Source organism: Melospiza georgiana, chromosome 32 (assembly GCF_028018845.1).
Source record: "Melospiza georgiana isolate bMelGeo1 chromosome 32, bMelGeo1.pri, whole genome shotgun sequence".
NCBI classification, from domain to species: Eukaryota; Metazoa; Chordata; class Aves; order Passeriformes; family Passerellidae; genus Melospiza; species Melospiza georgiana.
In genome coordinates this window covers 3,418,538-3,444,779 of record NC_080461.1, presented here as the reverse complement: position 1 = coordinate 3,444,779, position 26,242 = coordinate 3,418,538, and the positions used below count along the sequence as shown (strand labels likewise).

The 26,242-nt window shown below is 50.8% G+C and overlaps 2 pseudogenes; one reads left to right on the top strand and one right to left on the bottom strand.

The window, feature by feature from the left end:
* Window positions 1-26,242, top strand: part of LOC131094962 (zinc finger protein 850-like) — a 566,308-nt pseudogene that overhangs the window by 302,446 nt on the left and 237,620 nt on the right.
* LOC131094972 (zinc finger protein 850-like) overlaps window positions 1-26,242 on the bottom strand; it is a 590,323-nt pseudogene that overhangs the window by 430,515 nt on the left and 133,566 nt on the right.

Sequence of the window (26,242 nt, the reverse complement as noted above, 5' to 3'; positions counted from 1 at the left end):
TGGAGTCAAACTGGGATGAACTGGGAGCGACTGGGAGGGGACTGGGTTGTACTGGGAGGGACTGGGGGATACTGGGTTATACTGGAAGGGGACTGGGATGGAACTGGGGGCAACTGGGAAGGACTGGGAGGGAACTGGGAGGGAAGTGCAGGATACTGGGATGGACTGGGTTATACTGGGATATACTGGGATGGAACTGGGAGGGTGCTGGGAGGGACTGGGTTATACTGGGAGGGACTTGGATCAAACTGGGAGTTACTAGGAGCACAGTTGGAGACAAACTGGGAGCACTGGGAGGAACTGGGGCATACTGGGACAGACTGGGAGGGAACTGGGATATACTGGGATCTCAACTGGATTCAAACTGGGAGCATTGGGATGAACTGGGATTGAACTGGGATGGACTGGGAGGGAACTGGGAGTTACTGGGAGTTACTGGGAGGGACTGGGAGGGAAATGAGGGATACTGGGATATATTGGGAGGGAACTGGGATCGTACTGGGAGTTACTGGGAGCACTGGGATCAGAGCTGGACTCAAACTGGGAGCACTGGGATGGACTGGGATGGAACTGGGGGATACTGGGATGGACTGGGGTTACTGTGAACACTGGGAGGGGACTGGGATCAAACTGGGAGTTACTGGGATCTCAGCTGGAGTCAAACTGGGATGGACTGGGAGGAACTGGGAGGGACTGGGAGCACTGGGATCAGAGCTGGAGTCAAACTGGGATGAACTGGGACAGACTGGGAGGGGACTGGGTTATACTGGGAGGGACTGGGAGCATTGAGATCACAGCTAGTGTCAAACTGGGATGAACTGGGAGGGACAGGGAAGGAACTGGGATAAACTGGGATGGACTGGAGGATACTGGGATATACTGGGAGGGGACTGGGGGGCTTAGTGGTCTATACTGGTCCATACTGGTCCATACTGGTCCATACTGGTTTATACTGGTGCGGGGCCCACCTGTTCCTGCAGGGGCACTGAGGGGTCACTGGGGGGGTCCCTGGCGGGGTTTAACCAGTTTATACCGGTCCATACTGGTCCATACTGGTCCATACTGGTTTGCTCCCCACCTGCTCCTGCAGCGCTCCCAGCGCCGCTCGGCGCCCCCTGGTGGCGGCGCTCAGGAACCGCAGGCGCTGCTGCAAACGGAGCTGGGGAGGGAAACGGCAAAAATCAACAGAATTCACCCCAAATTCACCCAAAATAACCCAAAAATCAACAAAATGAACCCAAAATTCCCCCGAAACCATCCAAATGTACCCAAAAATCAACAGAATTCACCCCAAATTCACCCAAAATAACCCAAAAATCAACAAAATGAACCCAAAATCCCCCCGAAACCATCAAAATGTACCCAAAAATCAACAGAATTCACCCAAAAATAAACCCAAAAATTCACCCAAAATGAACCTATAATACACCAAAATGAAACAAAAATTAACCCAAAATTAATCCAAAATCACCTAAATTACCCAAAAATCATCAGAATTCACCCAAAATTCATCCAAAATCCCCCCAAACCATCCAAATTAACACAAAAATCAACAAAATTCACCCAAAATTAACAGAAAATGCACAAAAATTCACCCCAAAATCCCCCCAAAATCCCCCAAATTAACAAAAAAAAAATTTCCCTGAAATCACCCAAATTAACCCAAAAATCACCAAAATTCGCCCAAAATTCACCAAAATTAACCCTGAAATCCCCCAAATTAACCCAAAAATCACCAAAATTTACCCAAAAATACCCTCGAAATCATCCAGATTAACACAAAAAATCACCAAACATCACCCCAAAATCAGCCAAATTAACCGAAACATTCCCCAAAATCACCGAATTTAACCCAGAATCACCGAAATATCCCCCTGAAATCACCTAAATTTACCTCAAAATCACCAAAATTAACGAAAAAATTCCCCCAAAACCACCCAAATTAACCTAAAATCAACAAAATTAACCCCAAAATCTCCCCAGATCACCCAAATTAACCCCAGAATAACCAAAATTAACTCAAAAAACCCCGAGATCACCCAAATTAACCCAAAATTAACCCAAAATACACTAAAATTAACCCAAAAATCCCACAGATCACCCCACAATCACCCAAATTAACCCCAAATCACCAAAATTTACCTAAAAATACCCCAAATTAACCCACAATTAGCTCACAATTTACCCCAAGTCACGAAAATTAACCCAAAAATCTCCCTGAAATCACCCAAATTGACCCCAAATCAGCCAAAATTAACTCTGAAATCCCCCCAAATTCACCCAAAAATCACCAAAATTCACCCAAAATGCAGCAAAATTAACCCTGAAATCCTCCCAATTAACGCAAAATTAACCCCAAAATAACCCAAATTAACCCAAAAATCACCCAAATTAACCCCAAATACACCAAAGTGCACCCCAAAATCCCCCTAAATCCCCCCACAATCACGCAAATTAATCTCAAATCACCAAAATTTACCTAAAAATCCCCAAATTAACCCAAAATTAACCCAAGAATCCACCAAAATTAACCCAAAATCACCAAAATTAACCCAAAAAAGGCGGTCCACCAAAATACCCCAAAAATCTCTCCCAAATCACCCAAAATACCCCATAATCACCAAAATTACCCAAAGTTCCCCATTTCCCCCAAAATTCCCCTTTTCCCCCTAAATTACAAAAACAAGCCCAAATCACCCCCAAATCCCAAACCCGAATTCCCAAAATCCCAAATCCCCCAAAACCCCCCACACCCCACCAACCCCCAAAATCCCCAAATTTCCCCCAATTCCCAAAGCCCCAAAATCCCCCAAATCCACCAAATCCCCCAAAATGCCCAAACCCCAAAAACCCCAAATCCCAAAAATCCCAAACTCCCCCCCAAGCCCCAAACATTCCAAAAACCCCAAAGTCCCTCAAAACCCCCCAAAATCTCCAAAATTTCCCATTTTACCGCCTCAAAAACCCCAAATAACAAAACCCCAAAAAAACCCCAAAACTTCAAAAACCTCAAAATTCCCCAAATCCCCCAAAGTGCCCCAAACTCCCAAATCCCCCAATCCCAAAAAAAACCCAAATCCCAAATCCCCCAATTTCAGCCCAAAATTCCCCATTTTACCCCCAAAAATCCCAAAGTCCCCAAAACCCCAAAATGTCCCAAAGTCCCCCCAAAACCCCAAATCCTCCAAGTCCCCCAAAATCCCCAAATCCCCCCAAAAACCTCCAAATCCCCCAAAATTCTCCCCCCAAATCTCCCAAAAACCCAAATCCCAAATACCCCAAAATCCCAAATCCCCAAGACCCCCAAAATTCCCCCAGATCCCTCCCAAAATCACCAAATCTTAAATCCCTAAAATCTCCAAATCCCACAAATCTTAAAACCCCAAAATCTCCAAAACCCCCAAATCTTAAATCCCTAAAATTCCCAAAAACCCCAAAAGCCCCAAAAGCCTCCAAACCCCCCAAATTCCCCCAAATCTTAAACCTTTAAAAACGCCAAAAAATAAATCCGAAAACCCCAAAAAATCCCCAAAACTCCCCAAAAACCCAAAATGTCCCAAATCCCCAAAATCAAAAACCCCCAAATCCCCAAACCTCCCAAATTCCAAAATTCCCTCAAATACTTCCCCAAAACCCCAAAATTCCCCATTTTATGCCCCAAAAACCCCAAATCCCAAACATCCCAAAATCTCAAATCCCAAAATCCCCAAAAAACCCCCCAAAATCCCAAACCCCAAAATCCCCAAACCCCAAATCCTAAATCCCCAAAACCCCAAAATCCCCCAAACCCCAAAACTCCCCAAAAAACTCCAAGGCCAAGAACTGCCAGAAAAAAACCCCAAAACCCCAAACCCCAAATCCCCCAAAATCCCCCAAATTCCCAAACCCCAAATGCCCCAAAATCCCAAATCCCCCCAATCCCCCCACTCCAAATCTCCAACCCCCAAAATCCCAAACACCCAAAATTGCCCCAAATCCCCCAAAAGTTCCCATTTTATCCCCCAAAAACCCCAAATCCCCAAAAAACAAAACAAAAAAAACCCCAAAACACCCCAAAAATCTCCAAACCCAAAAAACCTCAAATCCCAAACCCCCAAACTCCCCATTTTATCCCCCTAAAAACCCCAAAAAACCCAAAAAACCCCAAAATTCCCTCCAAAATTCCCGCACTCACCACTCGGCCCCTCCCCCCCCACAGCTGCTGCCGGAGCTGCTCCAGGGCCGAGTTTGGGCTCAAATCCGGGGATTTTGGGGCCAGATTTGGGCATTCAGGATCCAAATTTTGGGGTTTTGGGTCTAAATTTGGGGATTTAGGATCCAAATTTTGGGGTTTTAGAGCCGATTTTGGAGCTGATTTTGAGGCCAAATCTGAAGATTTCAGGTCCAAATTTTGGGATTTTGGGGCTGAATTTTCTGGATTTGGAGGTTTTGGTGCTGAATTTTGGTGATTTTAGGGTTCCTGGGGTGGATTTTGGGGATTTTGGAGCTCCTGCTGGAGCTGGATCAGCGCCCGGCCCAGGGAGGCCCGGAAGGCTGAGAGCCCCTCCCGGAGCAGGAACTGCCTGGGGAGGAAATTGGGGTGAGAAATGGGGAAATTGGGAAAATGGGGAGAAATGGGGATTGGGAGGAGAAACTGCGGATTTTGGGGAAAATAGGGGGAGAAATGGGGAGAAAATGGGAATAAAAATTGGGAGTTTGGGGTCAAATTTGGTGATTTTGGAGCCAATTTTGGGGATTTCAGAACAGGTGTTGGGGCTGAACTTGGGAATTTTTGGGGCAGAATTTGGAGATTTAGAGCCAAATTTTGGAGTTTTGGGGCTGAACTTTGTGATTTTGGGACCCAATTTGGGGCCAATTTTGGAAATCTTGGGGCTGATTTGGGGCTGAATTTTTGAATTTTAGAGCTGAGTTTGGGGCCAAATGTTGGGGATTTTTGAGACCAAATTTGGGGATTTTGGGGCTGATTTTGGGGAATTTGGGGCGGAATTTGAGGATTTTGGGGCTGAGTTTGGGCATTTTAGAGTAAATTTTCGGGATTTTATGGACAATTATGGAGTCAAATTTGGGAATTTTTAGGGCGAATTTGGAGCAGAATTTTGGTGGTTTCAGGCAAAAATTTTGGGTTTTTTTTTCTGGGGATTTGGAGCCAAACTTGGGGATTTGGGGGCTAAATTTGGAGCCATATTTTGGGGATTTTGGGGCCGATTGTGGGGATTTTAGAGCCAATTTTGGGGCTGGTTTGGGGGCTGGATTTTGGGATTTCGGGGTGGAATATTGGGAGTTTTGTACCGATTCTGGGGCTGAGTTTAGGGCAAATCTGGAGGATTTGGGGCCAAATATTGGGGCCAAACTTGAGACCAAATCTGGGAATGTTGGGGCTGATCTTAGGGCTGAATTTTGGGATTTTAGACCCAAATTTTGGGGCTGATTTTAGGGCTAAACCCAGAGGATTTTTGGCCAAATTTTGGAGATTTTGGACCGGATTTTTGGGCCAAATTTGGGGATTTGAGAGCCAATTTTGGGGTCAAATTTGGGGCCAAACTTGGGGATTTTGGGGCTGAATTAAGGGACTTTAGAACCGATTTTGGGACTGATTTTGGGGCCAAATTTTGGGGATTTTGGGGTGATTTTGGGCGATTTTGGGGCCCAGGGAGCCCCAGAAGGCCACCCAGAGCATTAACAGCCTTGGAGGGGGGAGTGTAGGGAAATCTGGGGTGAGAAATGGGGAAATTGAGAAAATGGGGAAAAAATGGGGAAAAATAGGGCGGGAAATGGGGATTTGGGGAGGAAAATAGGTAGAAAAATGGGAATAAAAATGGGAATTTGAAGGAAAAAATGGGAAAAGAAATGGGGATTTTGGGGGATAAAATTCGGGAAACAGAAGAAGAAAAATGGAGATTTTGAGGTGAAAAATGGGGATTTGGGGGGAAAGGCAATAAAAATTGGGAATTTTGGATACATTAGGACAAATTCGGGATAACTTTGGGTATTTTAGCACCAATTCCAGGGAGTTTGGAGTGGATTTGGGAATTTTTTTGGTACATTTTGGGCTGGATTTCAGACACTTGGGGATAATTTCAAGTATTTTAGGATGGGTTTGGGATATTTTAGGGATATTTCAGAGGATTTTGGTCTCACCTGGTGACTCCATCGTTGCCCATCCCCCGCTCCAGGTGTGTCCCAGGGGATTTTTGGGACCATTTGGGATTTTTGGGGTATTTTGAGCCGGATTTCAGGGATTTTGGGATATTTGAGGGTAATTTAGAATATTTTAGGATAATTGAGGATATTTTAGGGATAATTCAGGACATTTTGATGTTACCTGATGACTTCATTGTTGCCCATCCCCTGCTCCAGGTGCGTCCCCAGCTGCACCCTCAGGTGGGACAGGTAGGACAGGAGGGGGGGCAGTGCCCCCCACACCTCCCCCACGGCCCCCCAGCACTCCTGGAGACCCCAAAAGCACATCAGGGACCCCAAAATGGCCTGGGGACCCCAAAGTCCCAAAATCCACACCAAAAATGAGCTCAGAAACCCCCAAAAGCCCCAAGTCCACCCCAAAAACGAACCTGGGATCCTGAAAATGGACTCGGAAACCCCAAAACCCCAAAACCCCCCCAAAACACCAAACTACCCCAAAACCAGCTAAGGAACCCCAAAAATGGACTCGAGGAGCCCAAAAATCCCCCAATACCTCAAAATCCACCCCCAAAATCCCAAATCCACCCCAAAAACACCTCAGGGACACAAAAAATGGATTCAGGGACCCCAAAAACCCCAAATCCACCCCAAAACCCCAAATCCAGACCCCAAAATTGCCAAAATTCCCCCAAAATTCCAAATCCCAACCCTAAAAATTCCCAAAATCCCTCAAGTCCCCAAAAAATTCCCCAAAATTCAAATTTCTGACCCAAGAAATCCCCAAATCCCCCCCAAAATCAAAATCTTGACCCCAAAAAGCCCCAAATCCCCCATTTGAAATTACGACCCCTAAAAAGGCCCAAAATTTGAAATTTTGACCTTAAGAAGCCCCAAAATACCCAATTTTGACCCCAACCCCATTCCCCTCCCCCCTCACCTGCAGGAGGCTCTTCAGGGTGGGCGGGTCCTCGGCTGAGGGGGTGGGGCCAGCCAGGAGATCTCTGTGATTGACAGGTGTGAGGCCACGCCCCCAACGGCACCAGAAATCCCCTCAGGGACCCCAAAATGTCCTAAAATCCCCAAAAATTCCCACCCACCCCATTAAGCCCCCCCCCCACCCACTTAGGCCACACCCATTCCTTTTGGCCACATCCACTCCTTTAAGCCCCACCCATTCGTTTGGCCACACCCACTCCATTAATCCCCACTCACCCCTTTAAGCCCCACCCATTGCTTTTGGCCACACCCAATCATTTAGGGCACACTGATCCCTTTAAGCCCCACCCACTCCTTTAAGCCCCACCCATTTTAGCCCCACCCAATCCCTTTCAGCCCAACACAACCCTTTAGGCCACACCCACCCCCTTAAGCCCTGCCCATCCCTTTAATCCCCACCCACTGTTTAAGCCCCACCCACCCTCTGTTTAAGGCCTGCCTGCCCCTTTAACCCCCACCCATCCCTTTAAGCCCCACCCACTTCTTTAACCTCCACTCACCCACTTAGGCCCCACCCACCCTTTTAAGCTCCACTCATCCCTTTAAGCCCCACACACCCCGCCCCCTTAGGCCACACCCATCTCTTAAGGCCACACCCACCCACTTAGGCCACACCCCTCTGTTTAAGCTTCACCCAACATTTAGCCCATCCAATCCCTTCAACACCCACTCACATTTTAAAGCCCCACCCACCCACTTAAGCTCCACCCACCCCTTTGAGCTCCGCTCATCCCCTTAAGCTTCACACACCCCCTTTAATCCCCTCCCTTCCTTTAGGCCCCACCCACCTATTAAAGCCCCACACACCATTTGAAGACCCCCCCAATCCTTTAATCCCCACCCACCACTAATCGCCACCCACCCTTTAAGCCCCACCCCACTTTAAGCTCCACCCACCCCTCTTTAAGCCCCACCCACATCTTCAAGCCACACCCATACCCTTTAAACCATACCCTCCCCTTAAACCCTGCCCATCCTTTTTAAGCCACACCCACCTCTCTAAGCCCCACCTACATCCTAAAGGTCCACCCACCCCTTTAATCCCCACCTTCCTATTAAGCCCCACCCACCCATCAAGCCCTGCCCACCCTTTTAAGCCCCACCTAGCCCTTTAAGCCCCACCCACCCATTTAGGTCACACCCCTCTAATCCCCACTCAACATTTAGCCCACCTAATCTCTTTAAGCCCCACCCACCCACTTAAGCTCCACCCACATCTGTAAGCTCTACACATGCCCTTAAGCTCCACCCTCCCCTTTTATGCCCCACCCTTCCTTTATGCCCCACCCACCTTTTAAAGCCCCACCCACCATTTTAAGCCACACCCATTCATTTTGGCCCCAGCCACCCCTTTAAGCCCCACCCACCTTTTAAATCCCCCTCCACCTCTTTAGGACCCACCCATTCCTTTAAGCCCCACCTATCACCCTTTAAGCCACACCCATTCTTTTAAGCCTCACCAACTCCTTAAAGCCACACCTATTCCCTTTGAGCCACACCCACCGCTTAAAGCCCCACCCATCCTTTAGGCCCCACCCACCCATCCCTTTAAGCTCCACCCACTTATGGCAAACCCACCCACTACTTTAAGCCCACCCCATCCCTTTAAGCTCCACTCACAATTTAAGCCACACCCACTCATTGAAGCCCCGCCCACCATTAAATCCAGCTAATCCCTTTGAGCCCCACCCACCCTTTTAAGCCCCCCCCACCCTCTTAGGCCGCACCCACACTTTAAGCCCCACCCATCTCTTTAAGGCACACCCACCCCTTTAAGTCCCTCTCATTCTTTTGGCCACTTCCTCCCCTTTAAGCCCCACCCACTTCTTCAGGCCCCACCCACCTTGTACTCTGATTGGCCAGGATCTCCAGCGCCCAAAGCACCGCCTCTGGGCTATGGCCAATCAGTACAGCCTGTAGGGGGCGCCATGTGTCAGAGCAGGGGGCATGGCCTGAGCAGAGCCACGCCCCCTCCCCCAGCCAGCCACGCTCACCTCAGCCTGTTCTGACCAATCTGGAGCCTCCTGAGCCTTCCCGGGGTGATTGGCGGCTCTGGGGTTCATTAATTAATTGATTAATTGAGGGTTAATTAGGGGTTAAGGATGAAGGGGTGTGGCTTACCTGTGTGGGCGTGACCTCTGGAGCTCCGCCTCCCTGGCCTTGCACAGGGCCTTGATTGACGCCTGCGGAGGGGGAGGGGTTGGGGGAATTTGGGGATTTTTGGGGGGTTCCTGGGCTGATTTTGGGGTCCCTGAATGGTCTCCAGGCCCTGCCCACCATGTCAGGCCCCGCTCACTCACCAGCACTTCCGACTCCGCCCCCACGGCCAAGATGGCTGACAACTCCTCCTGGAATTGGCCCGGCCTGAGGGGACCCAAAACTCTTTTAAAATACCCAAAATCTTCTAAAAACGCCCCCAAATCCCCCAAATTTACCCATAATCCACTCAGGAACCCCAAAAATCCCATCAAGAACCCCAAAGTCTCCTCAAAATCAACGAAAAATCCCTCAAAATTTCTTCAAAATCCCTCCAAATCCCCTTAGGAACACAAAATCCCCCCAAAATCCCTCAATTCCCCAAAAATCCCTCAGGGACCTCAAAATCTCCCCAAATTAAAAAAAAATCGCCTCAGAAACCCCAAAATCCACTCAGGAACCCCAAAAATCCCCCCAGAAAGCAAAAATTGCCTCACAATCCCCCCAAATCCCCTCTGAGACCCAAAAATCTCACCAAAATTTCCTCATAATCCTCCAAAATCTGAAAATTCCCACCGGGGACCCCAAAATCCCCTCAGGAACCCCAAAATTCCCCAATAACCCCTTAGGGACCTCAAAATTCCCTTAAAATGCTCCAAAAATCTATCAGGGACCCCAAAATCTCCTCAAGTTTGCTCAAAAATCCCATCAGGAACCCAAAATCGCCTAAAAATCCCCCCAAAAATTCCCCCAAGTTCCCCAAAAATCCCCTCAGAAACACTAAAATTCCCTTAAAATGCTCCCAAATGCCCTTAGGAACTCCAAAATCCCCTCAAAATCTCCCAAAATCTCCTCGAATTCCCCTCAGGAACCCCCAAATTAACTCAGAGACCTCAAAATTCACTCAGGCATCACAAAATCTCCTCAAAATCCCCTCAAATTCCCCCAAATCCCCCAAACTCCCCTCAAATTCCCAAATTTTCCCAAAAGTCCCCTCAGAAACCCAAAATCACCTAAAATTCCCCCAAAATCCCCTCATGGACCCGAAAACCTCCTCAAAACCCCTCAAAATTTCCCCAAATCCCATTAGGAACACAAAATCCCCTCAAAATCACCTCAGGGACCCCCCAAATCCCCTCAAAATCTCCAAAAATCTCAAGTTCCCCCAAAATCTCCTCAGATGCCCCAGAATTCCCCAAAAATGCCCTCAGGAATCCAAAATCTCCTCAAACTTCCCCAAAATCCCCTCAAATTCCCCTCAGAGATCCCAAAATTTCCTTAAAATGCCCCAGATTCCCTCATGGTCCCCAAAGTCTCCTCAAAATTCCCTTCAAATGCCCCAAAATCTCAAAATTCCTACCAGGGACTAAATTCTCCTCAAAATCCCCCAAAATCTCCTCAGGAGCTCCACAATTGCCTCAAAATCCCTCAAAATTTTCTTAAAATCTCTCAAAATTCTCCCCAGGGACCCCAAAAACTCTTCAGATTCCCCCCAAATTCCCTTAAAATCCCCCAAAATTCCCTTTAAAATCCCCCAAAATCTCAGGGACCCCAAAATCCCCTTAAATTCCCAAAAATCCCCTCAGGAACCCAAAGTCTCCTCAAATTCCCCAAAATCTCCCTGAAATCCACTCAGTCTCCAATATTTCCCTTAAAGTCCCCCAAATCCCTCAGGAATTCCAAAATCTCCTCAAAACCTCATTAAATTCTCCCAAAATCCCCACAAATTCCCCCAAATCCCCCAAAAATCCCCTCAGGAACCAAAAATCTCCTGAAATTCCCCCAAATTCTTCTCAAAATCCCCTCAGGGACCCCGAATTTCCCTTAAAAAGCCCCAGATTCTCTCAGGGATCCCAAAATCCCATCAAAATCCCACAAAAATTCCCCCACAGACCCCAAAATCACCTCAGACTTCCCCCAACACCCTTCAAACTCCCCCAAAATCCCCTCAGAAATCCCAAAATCACCTCAAAATCCACTCAGGGACCCTGAAATCTCCCCATAATCCCTCAAAATTCCCTTCAAATCAGGCAAAAATTCCCTTCAGGGCCCCTAAAATCAACCCAGGAACACCAAAAATCACTCAGAGACCACAAAATCTTCTCAGAATTCCTCAAAATCACCTCAAAACCCTCTCAGGCACCCCAAAATGTCCTCAAGATCTTAAAATTAACTCAAAATCCCCTCAGGGCCCCAAAATCCATCAAAATCCTCCAGATTTCCTCAAAACCCACCCAAAATCTTCTCAAAATCCCACAAAATTTCATCAAAAAATTTCATCCCATCAGGGCCCCAAAAATGCCCTCAAAATCCTTCAAATTGTCTCAAAATCCCCTCAGGAACCCAAAATCCTCAAAAAACCCTTCAGGGACCCCAAGTTCTCCCCAAATGCCAGAAAATCTCCTCACAACCCCCGAGAGACACAAAAAAATCTCTTGAAAACCCTTCAAAATCCTCCCAAGTCCAAGAGAATCCTCCAAAATCCCCTCAAAAATCACCAAAAATCCCCTGAAGGGCCCCAAAATTCAGTCAGGGACCGAAAAATCTAAAAATCCCCCAAATTCCCCCATTGCCCATATAAGGAAATTCCCCCATTGCCCATTTAAGGAAACATTGCAAGGCCCTGCCCCTTCCACCCTGCCCCCTTCAGGCCCCGCCCCTTTTACCTTTTATGGATTGCCCTCAGCGCCCCCTCGTGGCCGTCCCAAAGCCCAGCTGGGCCAGACTCCACCCCCAGCAGCCAAAGCTCCGCCCCCAGCAGCCAAAGCTCTGTCCCTCACTGAAGCTCCACACACCGCCGGCTACATTGTTCCCTGAGGCCCCACAATGTCACTGTACTCCCCTTGGTTCCACAGGGCCCCACAGTGGGACAATGGACTCTTGGTTCCATGAGGTTCCTCAGTCCCAATGGTCTCCTTGGATCCGCAGTGTCACAGTGGCCCCATGGCTCCATGTAGCCACGCTGTGTCACAATGGCTCATGGTTCCATGAGGCCACACAGTTTAACAAGGGACCCATGGATCCATCAGGCTGTCCTGTGTCACAATGGACTTGTGGTTCCATGAGCTCTCACACTGCCAGCAGCAGTCTCCTTGGTTCTGCAGTGTCACCATGGAGCCTTTGTTCCATGAGGTTTCGCCATTGAACACGGTCACCTTGGTTCCGTGAGGTTCTGCAGTGTCACAATGGACCCATGGTTCCACCAGGCCCTGCTGTGTCACAATGGCCCCTTGGTTCCAAGAGGTTTCTCAGGGTCACAATGGTCTCCTTGGATCCACAGGGTCACAATGGACCATTGGTTCAATGTGGCCCCAATGTGCCAAAATGGATTTTGGTTCCATGGGGTTCTGCTGTGTCACAAAGGACCCTTTGTTCCATGAGTTTGCTCAGTGTCACAGCTGACTCCTTGGTTCTCTGAGGCCCTGCTGTCACCAAATCTCTGAAATATCAGAATAAGGCTACCAAACACTAATTTGCTATTTCAGAGAGAATCATTTATTCAGGCTTAAGGTTCAACATGGGATAACTCCTAACCTTATGTGGACATGGAATTCTACCAGTGTGTTGCTTATATACAGTCCCTAAATGTGAATTACAATTTACCCATTTCCATAAAATCCACCCCAAGTTCCCAGATTCAGTCCTTGTTTTCTCAATCCCTGCACCCTTGAGCCAGATGTCTTCTTCTTCTCTTCCAACCATCCTTGCTGGGAAAGCAGCCCCTGCATGCCTTGTTCCTGTGCTGAAAGTTCACAGGCAGGCTAAAAATGGAATGAACCCTTTTGGTATCAGCCCCAGGCTTTGTGTGGGCAGGCAGAGGCAGGCAGGAGGCAGAGCTGTCAGCAAAGGAAGGGCCCAGCCAGGTGGGGCAGCCGGGGGATGCTGACAGCCTGCAGGGACAGAGGCGCAGGGCAGGGACACCGTGGGACAGCCTGGGCTGCACAGGGCACAGGGATGAGCAGCAGCTGCAAGACAGCCCTGCCAGAGCCAACTTGGGCAGCACTTTGGCCATGGCTGCTGGGCCTGGGCCTGAGGCAGGAGCAGGAGACAAGTGACCCTTGCAGGGCTGGGGCCTCATTGCCTCCTTGTCCCTGCTCAGCAGCCTGGCAGGGGCCGGCCCATGCTCCTGCCCTTGGCACTGCACATCCCCACATGCCAGTGCCCATCCCGGGAAGAGCCCTGAGCAAGGAGGGAGGGACAGGATCAGCCTGGCCAGGGGCTGGGGCTCAGGCCTTGGCCCTTTGCTGTTGGAAGCGAAGGGAGACGACCCATCTTTGTTGATCAGCATCGACTCCAATTTATTGATCAAATCAGTCACCTTTTATAACAGTTTTAATTAACTTCATGCATATTGCAAAATTCGAGCTCACGATAGGCTACAGAGAAAACTCTAACCCCTCCTTTTGTTTACAATACCTGTGGCTTGTTTATTGAAACCAAGACCAGTGTTCTCACCGTGATATGAAAAGTTCTCAAAACCTTCATATCTGTTCCCAGAGCAGCTATCAGTTCCCAGAGCAGCCACAGACAGAATGTTTTCCTGTTATGAGAAGACTGTCTGAGAATCTTGTTGTTTATAAAAAATGTGCTTGAGAACCTAATTATTTACAGAATCAAGCCTGGGAACTGCTGCTTTACAGCTGCCTTTTACTTTTCCATCAGCTGTATACCTTCATGGCCTTTTTCGTTAAGCCATGTTTGAACCAGGCTCTCCACACTTTGCATTCCTCAAACACATCCAGGTTTGCTCAGCACTGAGACACCTTTGCCTTGCTTGTCCCCAGCTGGCATCACTGCCTCCAACGTTCTGCTCTGCCTGGAACCTGGGGACAATTTCTCAGTCGTGTCCCTCTGTGGGACCCATTAAACCTTCAAGAAAATTTGGAGTTTAAATTTAACTTTGAGTTCTTGAGAAGTGTTTTGAAGACACTCACAAGGACTGAGTCTGATGTAAACAACAGCAAAGCCCTGAGAGGGTCGTTAAAGTTTTCCTAGTCCAGTCATGGAGAAAGATTTCAAAGAGCAGTAATAAAATATACATTCCTATTTTAAAGGGTGTCTTTTATTAAATTTCTCTTTAGAGCAGAGGTGATTGCAGCATCCTGTGATTGATATTGACCCAGGGTCTCTCCTCAGCAGCTCTGGCCTGCTCACAGAAGCTGTGCCTGGAGCTCTGACCCAGTGTGGACAACCTTGCTCCACATTTCCCAGCCCCATCCTGTCTGTCCTCACTGCCCTGGGCCCTGCTGTGCTTGCAGAGCTGGCTGCACCCAGCCTAAGAGGGGTTTTCCCTTTTTGTACTTTTTGCAGCGATCTCAAACTGCTGAGTTTCCCCAGTGCAAACAGACACACTGCTCAGGTGTGTGCCAGCCCCAGGTGCCACCAAAGGCACTGCTGAACTGCCCTGGGCCAGCTGTGAGGGTGGATCATCAGCCCAAGCTGCACTGGGCTCCTGCAAGGGGCTGTGGCCATGGGCACTGCACTGACCCCACTGCTGGGTTTGGCTGCCACAGCCACTGAGAGAAATGAAACTGTCCTTGGAAACACTGGGGAGGACTGGGACATACTGGGGAAACTGGGGGATATTGGGACAAACTGGGGACACTGGGAATGCTGTGGGAGACACTGGGACATACTGGGAGTGACACTGGGGAGGACTGGGACATACTGGGGAACACTGGGAACGTTGTGGGAGAGACTGGGACATACTGGGAGTGACACTGGGGGATATTGGGACAACCTGCGAACACGGGGAGTGCTGAAGGGGAATCTCTGTGTACTGGGAATGGACTCTGGGGGTGCACTGAGACAGACTGGGACATACCAGGACATACTGGGAGTAATACTGGGGGATACTGGGTCAAACTGGAGACACTGGGGCCATTGCAGGGAGGACTGGGGACACTGGGGCATCGTGTCGATGACACTGGAGGGAACTGGGAGGGACTGGTAATCAACTCAGGTGTATTGGGAGGGACTGGGATGTACTGGGAGGGACTGGAGAGGTTGAATGGGCTGTTCCCGCCTCCACCACATCCCATTTGCTGAGACTCCCGCCCATCATCGCCCAAATCCAGTATCCCATTTGCTGAGACTCCCGCCCATCATCGCCCGAATCCAATCAGCGCCACAGAACGCAGACTCGGGGACGGCGCCCACGGTAGCCACAACTCCCGTCATGCCCCGCGGCCCGATTGAGCCCCATTGGAGTTGGGACTGCAACTCCCGTCATGCCCCGCACTCCACAGAACCCCAGGATCCGCCCCCCCTTTGTCCCTTAAGTATCCCCCAGACCCTCCAGGATCGCTCAGCGCCCATTCGGGACATCCCAAAAGCGTCCCCGGACCCCACAGGTTTTCCCAACCCCACATGAAATAAACAGGGCCAGGAGACTTCTTCTCCTGTGTAATGCCTTTATTAAAAAGTGATCAGCTCAGGATTGGGCGGCTCGACGGGTCTGCAGCGTCCGTCGTGTCTCCCAGGGCGACTCAGAGGAGGAGGATATGCACAGCTCTGTCCACCAGGGGCAGAGCTGGGGATCAGATCCTCTTGGGAGCCTTTTTGGGTCTCCTGATCCCATAAGATGGTGTCAGATGTTGGTTTCTCCCACTCAGTCGGCCTGGTCTCAGCTCCGGGGTCAACTCCCATGGTCAGGGCGAGAGGGTCCGAAGGTGTTCCGCATCTCTGCAGGCTCAGCACTCGGTTCCTCACGTCCAGACATCACTCTAGTCTCTCAACTCTTAGGTGGCTCGTTGTTTTTGGGGTTTCTCCATGAGTTTGGAGATGGGGGTCCCACAAAGCATTCTGGTCTTGCGAGTCACTTTGCATAACCCCCCCCACCTTCTCAGGTGTCTTCACTATTCTGGGAAAGGTACAACTTAGCTTCGGGCAAGGTCCCCACCCAGGAGAAGGGCCATTACCTCGCCCCAGCCAGGGCTTTTACTAATACAAAAACAACCATTAACGACAACGACCCGTGATTACAATAACAAAACACACAGAACTTGGGCAGAGCCAGTGGTCTGGCTGCCTTTTTGAAACTTTTTCTCATAAAAAAATATTAACCGAGTTTTTGTTCATAACACCACAGATGCCCAGTACAGCCACTTCCTCTCCTCTCCTCTCCTCTCCTCTCCTCTCCTCTCCTCTCCTCTCCTCTCCTCTCCTCTCCTCTCCTCTCCTCTCCTCTCCTCTCCTCTCCTCTCCTCTCCTCTCCTCTCCCTCCCCTCCCCTCCCCTCCCCTCCCCTCCCCTCCCCTCCCCTCCCCTCCCCTCCCCTCCCCTCCCCTCCCCTCCCCTCCCCTCCCCTCCCCTCCCCTCCCCTCCCCTCCCCTCCTCTCCTCTCCTCTCCTCTCCTCTCCTCTCCTCTCCTCTCCTCTCCTCTCCTCTCCTCTCCCCTCCTCTCCCCTCCCCTCCCCTCCCCTCCTCTCCCCTCCTCTCCCCTCCCCTCCCCTCCCCTCCCCTCCTCTCCCAGAGCCCCTAAGAACACCGTCCGGCGCCTAAAACTCCTGCCGTGCGCTGCGTCCTAAAGAGCCCGGTTAGAGCTCCCCAAGATCCCCGCAAGTGCTCCCGAACCGTTTGCGTTCCCCCGAGGACCTCAAGTCGTGGCTCGGACGCAGAAGTTTCCCCGAAGAGCCTTCCTGCGCCTGCAAACGCCGCGTTCGAGCCACTTTCGGGACTACGGCTCCCATCATGCTCCGCGGCGCATGTCCAGTGCTGTTGGAGCCGGGACTTCATCTCCCGTCATGCATAGCGTCTTCACTGAGAGCCATTGCAGCTGCGCCTTGAACTCCCGTGATGCTCGGCGGCCATGATAAACTGCAATACACCCGCGCCTTGAACTCCCATCACGCCCCGCGCCCCACAGAGCCCCGCCAGAGCCCCCCAAGGGCCCGCCCGGACCCTTAAGGGCCCCAGATTCCCCTCCCTGACCTCCAAGGGCGCCCCTGGACCCCTAAGTGCTGCCCTGGACCCCGAATTGTCCCTCGGAATCCTGAGTGCCCCTCCAAGTGCCGACCCGGCTCCCCCAAGTGTCCTCCAGACCCTCAAGTTCTCTCTGAATTCCCTCCCCAGACACAAAACTGCCCCAAATGTGCCCCAGAAAGTTCTGCACAGACCCCAAATGGCCCTTTTTACTGTGTCTGTGAAAATGATAAAAAAAAATCACAGAAGGATTTTAAATGGTACTAATTCGCATAAAGAAGGAGAAATCAATAGCCACACTGCTCAATTAATTAATGAAGGGAATTATGTTACTCTAGAACCAATGACCAATAATTTTTTTGCTTGCTAAAAAGGTATGGACTTTAAAATATAAATATTACAATTTGGTAATACAAATAAAGAATAATACTATTATAAATAGGAAAAATAATTTTAATTTTATGAATTCAGTAAATTTTCTTTTTAAGGGGAAAGGCATAATTATTTTTATATGTTGGGATGTCAGTCTGTAAGAGATGGTCCAAAGATCCCTCATCTGCCTCACAGCTGCCGTCAAGGACGGAGATTGAAGCCCTCCCCAAGGACTGAGACTGAGACCCTTCAAATTCTAACCCAGGGGTGCTGGCCTGACTGGAGCGGGATGTCTGCCATGGGAAGCGGGATGTTTCCCATAGGAACCAGTCCTGAAACCACGGGCCCCACTCACTGCTGGCACCGGTTTGTGCTGTTCAGAACTGGACTGTCTGTACCTGTTCCCAATGGATTTATTCTCCAATGTTCCCTCCATGTGCCGTCCTGCTCCCCTCTTGGCGGTGGATTATAAAAGAGCCCTGAGTTAACCAAAGACTTTGAGACTCTCTCCGATGTGACCAGACGGATCTATTGGCCCGACCACGAGGATTTCATCTCTCTGTTGGCAGCTATTCCCCCCTTCCTTTTCTCTGTCTCTCTATCCTTCATCTCCTTTCTAATCCTTGTGTTGCATCTGCTGTGGGCACTCCATAAAAGGTGCATTTGTTTTGGCTAATACTGAAAGTGCCCTGCTGTGTGTCTTTGCACCCTGAGATCAGTGAAACGAACCATCGTAACCCCTCTTATACCAGGGGATGGTGGCACGGCCTGATGGGGTTGCTGCCCACAGCGTGTGAACGTGATCTTCTTGGTGGCGACTGCACTGCTTCATCTGCTCTTGCTTTCTGGTCTCCCTATCCCAGAATTACCTTTGCCACCTGCGTTTCTTATATTGTGGTTCTCTGTAGTTCCTTCAATAGTCAGCCCTTCCTAGGGTTCACTCTTGGAATAGGGGATTATCACCTCCCCATCATATCGAGTGCATTTGAATGCACTTGAATGCATTTGGCTGCATTCCAAATATGGTCCCTGTTTTTGATTTACTGGGGAATCCCTGTTTGTATTTTCTACCTCTGTCGAGGCTGGTATTGAAGGTACTTGAGATGATATTTCGTGTTCAGATTCAGGTGGTTTTTGTTTCTAATCAGGGACACAGCCTCACAACCATGAGTGCTGCAGCCTTTCATCTAAGGCACAAAATGGCTCCCTACGTCTTGTTACAAGGCCTGGATGGTGCCAAGGAGACCATGATGATACTGGGGATACAAGGAGACCATGGTGATACTGGGGATCCAAGGAGACGATGGTGACACCATGGACACTCATGGAACCATGGGCATTGTGACACAGCAGGGCTTCATGGAACCAAGGAGTCAATTGTGACTCTACCAAACCTCATGGAACCAAGGGCCCATCGTGACACTGAAGAACTTCAGGGAACCAAGAGTCTCTTGTGACACAGGGGGTACTCATGAAACCCTGGACACCATTTTGAAACTTCAAGGCCTGATGGAACCAAAGGGTCATTGTGGCACTTCTGAGCCTTGAAAGCAAAGAGACCACAGTGACACAGTGGGGCTCTGTGGAATGAAGGGGCCACGGTGACAGTGTGGAGTGTCACTGAACCAACTGTCCACGGTGACACTGCAGGGCCTGATGGAATCATGGACACCATTGGGACACTACCGGGCGTCATGGAAGCAAGGGACCATTGTCACACTCTGGGGCCTCTTGGGATCCAAGGGCTGTTGTGATACCATGGAAATTATGGCAACTGTGGCACCATGAAACCAAGGAGACCATTGTGACCCTAGAGGACCCCATGGAACTAAGGATTCATGGAACAGTGCAGGACACATGGAACCGAGGGGCCATTGTGAAGCTGTAGGACCAAAAGAGCCCATTGTGACACTGTGGCCCCCAAGGATCCAAAGGTCCATTTTGACATTGCAGGCCCTCATGGAATCCTGGAGACCACTGGGAAACTTTGGGCCCTTGTTGAATTAAGTGGCCCTGCAGGGCCTGGTGGAACCAAAGAGACTCCATAGAGCCAAGGGTCCATTGAGACCCTGTGGTACCAAGGTGTCGTGGACTGACCCAGGCCAAATGCCAGGCATCCATGTGGGCTGCTCACTCACTCCCCTCTGCAGCTGGACAAAGAAAATTTAATAAAGGGTTCGTGGGTTGAGATAAGGACTGGGCGAGATCACTCATCAAATACTGTCCTGGGAAAACAGGCTTAGCTTAAAGATATGAAAATCATTTATTACTAACAAGGTCAGAGCAGCAAAAGGGGAAATAAAATAAGCCCCTCACCTCCCTCCTTCCAGCTCTGCCTCCCACCTCAGCAGTGCAGGGAGACAGGGAATGGGGGTTATGGTCAGTTCATCACCCATGGCCTCTGCCCCTGCTCAGGGAAAGGAGTGGTTCCCCTGCTGCACCGTGGGTCCCTCCCAAGGGAGACAGTTCTGCAGGAGCTTCTCCCATGTGAGTCCATTTCAGGGGCAGCAGCCCTCTGCAAACTGCTGCAGTGTGAGTCCATGCCAGGGACAACAGTCCTTCCCAAACTGCTGCAGCATGGGTCACTCTTCCAGGGGATGCATTCCTCCAGGGACAGGCTGCTCCAGCCTGGGAGCAGGGCCCCTCTCTCCATGGCTCTCCTACAGGGTGCCTGGGTCTCCAGTGCCTGGAGCACCTCCTGCCCCTCCTTCTGCACTGACCTTTATGTCTGCAGAGTTGTTCTTCTCCATGGAGACCCCATGCCAGGGGTGGTTGCCATGGACACCAGCTCAGGCCTGCAGCCACAGCCCGTTGCCATGGCAACCATTGGCAGCCCCATCCCCAGGCTCATGGGATCCCAGAACCACAGAATTGGCTGAGCTGGGAGGGACCCATCAGGATCCTCCAGTCCAACTGCTGGCCCTGCACAGGACACCCCAACAATGCCAGCCTGGGCCTGGCAGCACTGTCCAAACGCTGCTGGAGCTCAGAGAGCCCTGGAGCTGGGACCCTTCCCTGGGGAGCCTGGGCAGGGCCCCAGCAGCCTCTGAGCAAAAACCTTTTCCTGACATCCAACCTGAGCCTGCCCCAACTCAGCTGCAGCCGATCCCTCCACTTCTGTCCCTGGGCACCAGAGGGAAGAGGTTCCCACAGCCCCAGCCAGGGACCCGCTCCCAAGGCTGTTGCCATGGCCATCAGGGCTGGGACCAGCTGGGATGCTTGGTGTCAACGGGCCGGGGTTCAGGAATGGGATTCCGCAATTTCCTGCCCCCACTAAAACCGCCCTGCCTTCGCTGCCCTCCCGTCTCCCATGGAAAGCAAAAAAGGCAAAGATTCTGGGCTGGCATAAGAACAATTTAGTGGAAACACCAACGAGATAAGGAACAAACAGGAACAAAAACAATATTGATAACAGAAGGGATAAATAAAACTGTTTACAGGGAAAACTAAACATAACTCACTGGGTATTCCTGGCCACAATTTCCCAAGCCTGGAAATTTCACCCTTCTCCTCAGGGAGAGAGAGAGTCCCTTTCCTGCCCCTGGCAATGGCCTGAGGTGGGAGTAAATGTAATGACAGGGCCATAGCCAGACCCTCATGTTCTTCCATCCCACATCATACATTGGCAGGGGCAAGAAAAGGTACAGGTGTCTTCCCAGCATGGATCACAGGGAACATGGATCACCAGGGCTCTTCCCAACGTGGGTTCTCCCATGGGGGATAAAGCTGGAGCTGGGCATGAAAGTCTTCCTGCAGTTGGGGCATGGGCAGGGTTTCTTTTACTGGTGACTCCGTTCGTGTCTGGTCAAGTGAGAGCTGCTGGAGAAGCTCTTCCCACATTGGGGACACTCATAGGGCCTCTCCCCAGTGTGGATGCGCCGGTGGGTGATGAGGGTGGAGTTGTGCTTGAAGCCCTTCCCGCAGTCAGGGCAGTGGAAGGGTACCTCATCTGTGTGAATCCATTGGTGCTGGAGGAGATGAGAACTGGTGTGAAACTTCTTCTGACACTCAGGGCACTTGTAGGGCTTCTCCCCATGTGGTCATTTGGTGGATGATCAGTTGAGGCCTCCTACTAAAGGTCATCCCACATTCCCCACACTTGTATGGTCTTTCCCCAGTGTGGATCCTCTGGTGGCAGCTCAAGAGAGACTTCTACCTGAAGCTCTTCCCACATTCCCCACATTCATAGGGCCGTTCCCTGGTGTGGGTCTTCTGGTGGGAGATCAGGTTAGAGTTCTGGCTAAAGCTCATCCCACATTCCTTACTCTCGTTAGGCCTCTCCCCAGTGTGAATCTGCTGGTGCTAGAGGAGACTGGACTTGGGCTGAAACCTCTTCTGACACTGGGGACACTCGTAGGGCCTCTCCCCAATGTGGATGCGTTGGTGGGTGATGAGGGCGGAGCTGCAGCTGAAGCCCTTCACACACTCCCCACACTTGTAGGGCCATTGCCCAGTGTGGGTCATCTGGTGGCTGATCAGGGTGCTGCTGTGCCTGAAGCTCTTCCCACACTCTGAACACTTGTGGGGATTCTCCCGATCATGAAGCTGCTCATGGACCACCAGCTCTGAGCTCTGGCTGAAGCTCTGTCCACCTTCATGCCTCAGGGTGGGTCTTTCCTCCTCAGAGCACACTGGGCTGGGTTTGCAGCCCCTACTCCTGTGGAATCTCTGACGCATTTCCTCCCAGTTGCAATTCTGCACCGTGGCCCTGCTCAAAACGGCCTCTTCCACAAGGTTCTGCCGTGGGGATGTGTCCTTCTTGGTCTCCATCCTCAGCTCCTTCTCTGGGGGAGGAAGGACAAGGAGAGGATGGGATTTGCCTCCGTGCCAGAGGGAAGGTGCCAGAGTGCATCCCTGGAAGGACGGCGTTGGCAGCAGGGTTGTCCTGCGCCAGGGGCCGTGCTGGGCTGGGAGATGGAGCAGGAGAGAGGGGGAAAGGGGCACTCACTTCCTCCTCACCTGCCTGGGTGTCCTGGGGCATCTTCCTCTTCCTTGCAGTCTCTCCCTCCATCTGGCTAAATTTTAGGAATGGGAAATTCTGTTTTGGGAGGAAAACAAGAAATGAGCACACTAAATTTTGTACCGGATTGAAGGCAAACCAGGGGGAGAGTCTAAGTCAGAATGCCAATTCAAAAACAAAATTAGGATCAAGGCAATGATACAGAAACACTGCCTTAAACTGACAGAGTCAGGATATAACCTGACACCCTGTTGGTCAGGGTGCTGGCTGCAGTCCCATTAAATGGTGGCTGCAGTCGTGTTGGAGTGATGAACGTGATTCTGTCCAAGAAGTGATGCTGTAGAAGAATCTGGTCTTCCTCTGAAGGTCCAGTGGTGGTTCTGGAGCTCTTGTCCTCTGGGAACCCAGTAGGCAAGCTGCTGCAAGCCTCAGCTTATATCCAGGTAGGAATTCTTGGATCCTCCCCCTGGGTGGAGCATCCCACAATGGGATGATGGAATTTTATCAGTCCTGCAGTGACACTCAATGGCCCATTCACAGAAGATATCTCCCCTGGAGGGCATTATCAGGTGTGAGTCATGGAAGAGATAAAGAACACTGCCCCACCTGCTTATAGCAGTTGATGAACATGGGGATTGAAAACATGCATTTGGTTACATCTTGCATTGCAACCTGAAACAGCGGGGTAATCCTGCTCAGGGAGTGAACACCACCACTCTTACCCAAACTGGCTCAGGTGTAAAACCCCCATCCCAGGAAGGCCACAAACACATGGGACAATGTCACACACTTGCCCTGCCCCAGGTGAGGTCTCTGTCCCTGTCACTCTCTTTCAAAGGCTGGAGGCTTTGCCAAATGTTAGAATATTTTTTCTCTTTGTCCCTGTCACCTTTGTGACAGCTACACAGAGCTTCCCCTTCCTTTTCATAATCCGTATTGGGCCTAATTTCAACGTTTCTTTCATCAGAATATGCCAGCAGCTGAGCTGGAGCTGTGCAGGACCAATGGAATTTGGATTTGCCACAAAATAGCTTCTATTGTAATTTTATAAAATTTTGGGATTTGTTTGCATTTCCATGACAAGTGACTTGTGGGAAAAGCAAATTCAAGGCATTTTATCTAGGATTAATTTTGATTTCTGACAAGAAACAACATTACTTTGTCCAGTGCCCAGGGTTGATCGAGGAGCCTCTGTGCCTCTCACTCTGGGGTGTGCTTCGGGAGGTTTTACCCTGTCCCAGACCATTCCCTAGGGGTTTTGTCCCAGTCCCTATCACCCCAGGCCATTCCCCAGGGGGTCTCCTTCATTCTCACCCCAGGAAATGCCTGGGGGGTCTCCCTCCCTCTCACCCCTGTGCCAGGGGGTGCTCGGGGCAGTCTCTGTCCCTCTCAGCCCAGGGGATGCTCAGGGGTCTCTGTCCCCTCACCCTGGGGAATGCTCGGGGGGTCTCCATCCCTCTGGCCTCAGGCAATGCCTGTGCAGGGCTGGGCACCAGGGGCTCTGTGTCCCTCTCTCCGCTGAGGGTGCTCAGGGCTGGGGGGACTCTCTGTCCTTCTCACACCTGGGGAGGCCGGGGGGGTCTCTGTCCCTCTCAGCCCTGCTGTGACCCCACCCAAACATCATCGGGGTCAGAGGGACAGAGAGACCCCCAAAGCCCCAGAAGGGCTGAACTTGTGGATGGAAAAAGCCCAGCTGCCCTTTTCTTCTGGTGCCTCCTCCTCTCCTCAGCTGAGGATGTCAAACTCCCCAGGAGCAGGAAAATTCCCATTCCCTGTTTCCTTGTAGCTGCAGCCTGGAACATCCACTCAGAGTGAAGAATTTTCTGATAGCTCTGCTGAATGACAATGGCAAGAGGTTTGTGAGAATGGGAAGAAATTGTGTTTTGATAGTAAATGAATTGTGCAAAATTATTTTGTTCTGACATATTCCTTTTCAGTCAGTTCTGGTTTGTTTTCAGAGTGCCACCTTCTCAGCTGATTGTGTTTGTGCCTTCCTTTCTCTCCTACCTTTCTTTGCCTGCTCTGTTTCTCTCTCAGCATCTCCCTTGACCCAGGGCAGCTCCCACCAAAGACCCTGCCCTGATTTAATTCCCAATCCAGGACCGACAACAACCATGGGTGAAGATATGAAGGCTGGCAGTGAAACATCACTGTAGGATCTTGCTCCACTTGGCTTTTGGCTCCTTCTTGAGAGCTTTTCCTTCCAGGGCAGGAACATCTTTTCCTGGCAGGGAACTGGAATTCCAGCCCCTGGGAGTGTGTGCCATGGATCCCAGAGGGGCATTCCCGAGCCTTCCAGGACACAGGGAATGGGGATTTTCCTGCTTCTGGTGAGTTTGACATCCTTGCCAAAAGGAGAGGAGGAGGCACCAGAAGAAAAGGGCAGCTGGGCTTCATCTTTCCACTTGAATTAGGTGGGGGGGAAATCTCTCCTCCTGTCTGTAGCTGCTCCCACAGGGATGTGACAGCTGATATCAGAGCCCCGAGGGTCAAAGTCAGGACTGCCCTCAGGGAATGATCACCTCATATTGAAGTGGGAGAGTGGGAGCACCTGGATCTTGGAGCACCCAGCTGCCCCCCCTGTGTGGAGGTGCCTGAGGAGGGCTGGGACAATGCCAGGGACATCCCGCAGTGACATCCCCCCTGTCCCACGCTGGGTGAGCTCAGTCCCAAACCTGACCCTGATCCTGGTCTCAATCTCACTCCATGTTTAGACACACTCACAGTTCTGTATTTATTCTCATCCCAGTGCCAAACTTGTTTAGCCCCTGACTCAATCACAACCCCAGCCCTAAAGCCAATCCCATGTCTAGCCTTAACCCCAATCCCAGCTCTAATCCAAATCTCAGCCTCAACTCCAAGCCAAGCCCCAATTCCAGCCCCTTCCTAAATCCTCAGCACCTAACCAAATCCCAGGTTCTGCATTCTGGGGGTTTGGGGGTGTCTCCGTCCCTCCGACCCCGATGATGTTTGGGTGGGGTCACAGCAGGGCTGAGAGGGACAGAGACCCCCCGGCCTCCCCAGGTGTGAGAAGGTCAGAGAGCCCCCCCAGCCCCGAGCACCCTCAGTGGAGAGAGGGACACAGAGCCCCTGGTCCCCAGCCCTGCACAGGCATTGCCTGAGGCCAGAGGGATGGAGACGCCCCGAGCATTCCCCAGGGTGAGGGGACAGAGACCCCTGAGCATCCCTGGGCTGAGAGGGACAGAGACTGCCCCGAGCACCCCCTGGCACAGGGTGAGAGGGAGGGAGACCCCCCAGGCATTTCCTGGGGTGAGAATGATGGAGACCCCCTGGGGAATGGCCTGGGGTGACAGGGACAAGGACACTCCCAGGGCATGGGCTAGGGTGACAGGGACAGGGACAATTGCAAAAAATTCCTCCTGAGCGTCCCCCAGGGCAAGAGGCACAGAGACCCCTTGAGCATCCCCAGGGCACTGGACAAAATAAACTAGGCATAAATCAAACTTAATCCTACATAAAATACTTTGATGAATATTTGATTTTCCCGAGAGTCACATGTGATGGAAATGCAAACAAATCCCAAACAGGAATAAACTGACAATAGAAGAAATTCTCTGGCAATTCCAGGTTTCATTGGTTCCTGCACAGCTCCAGCTCAGCTGCTGGCATGTTCCAATAAAAGAAAAGTGGAAAT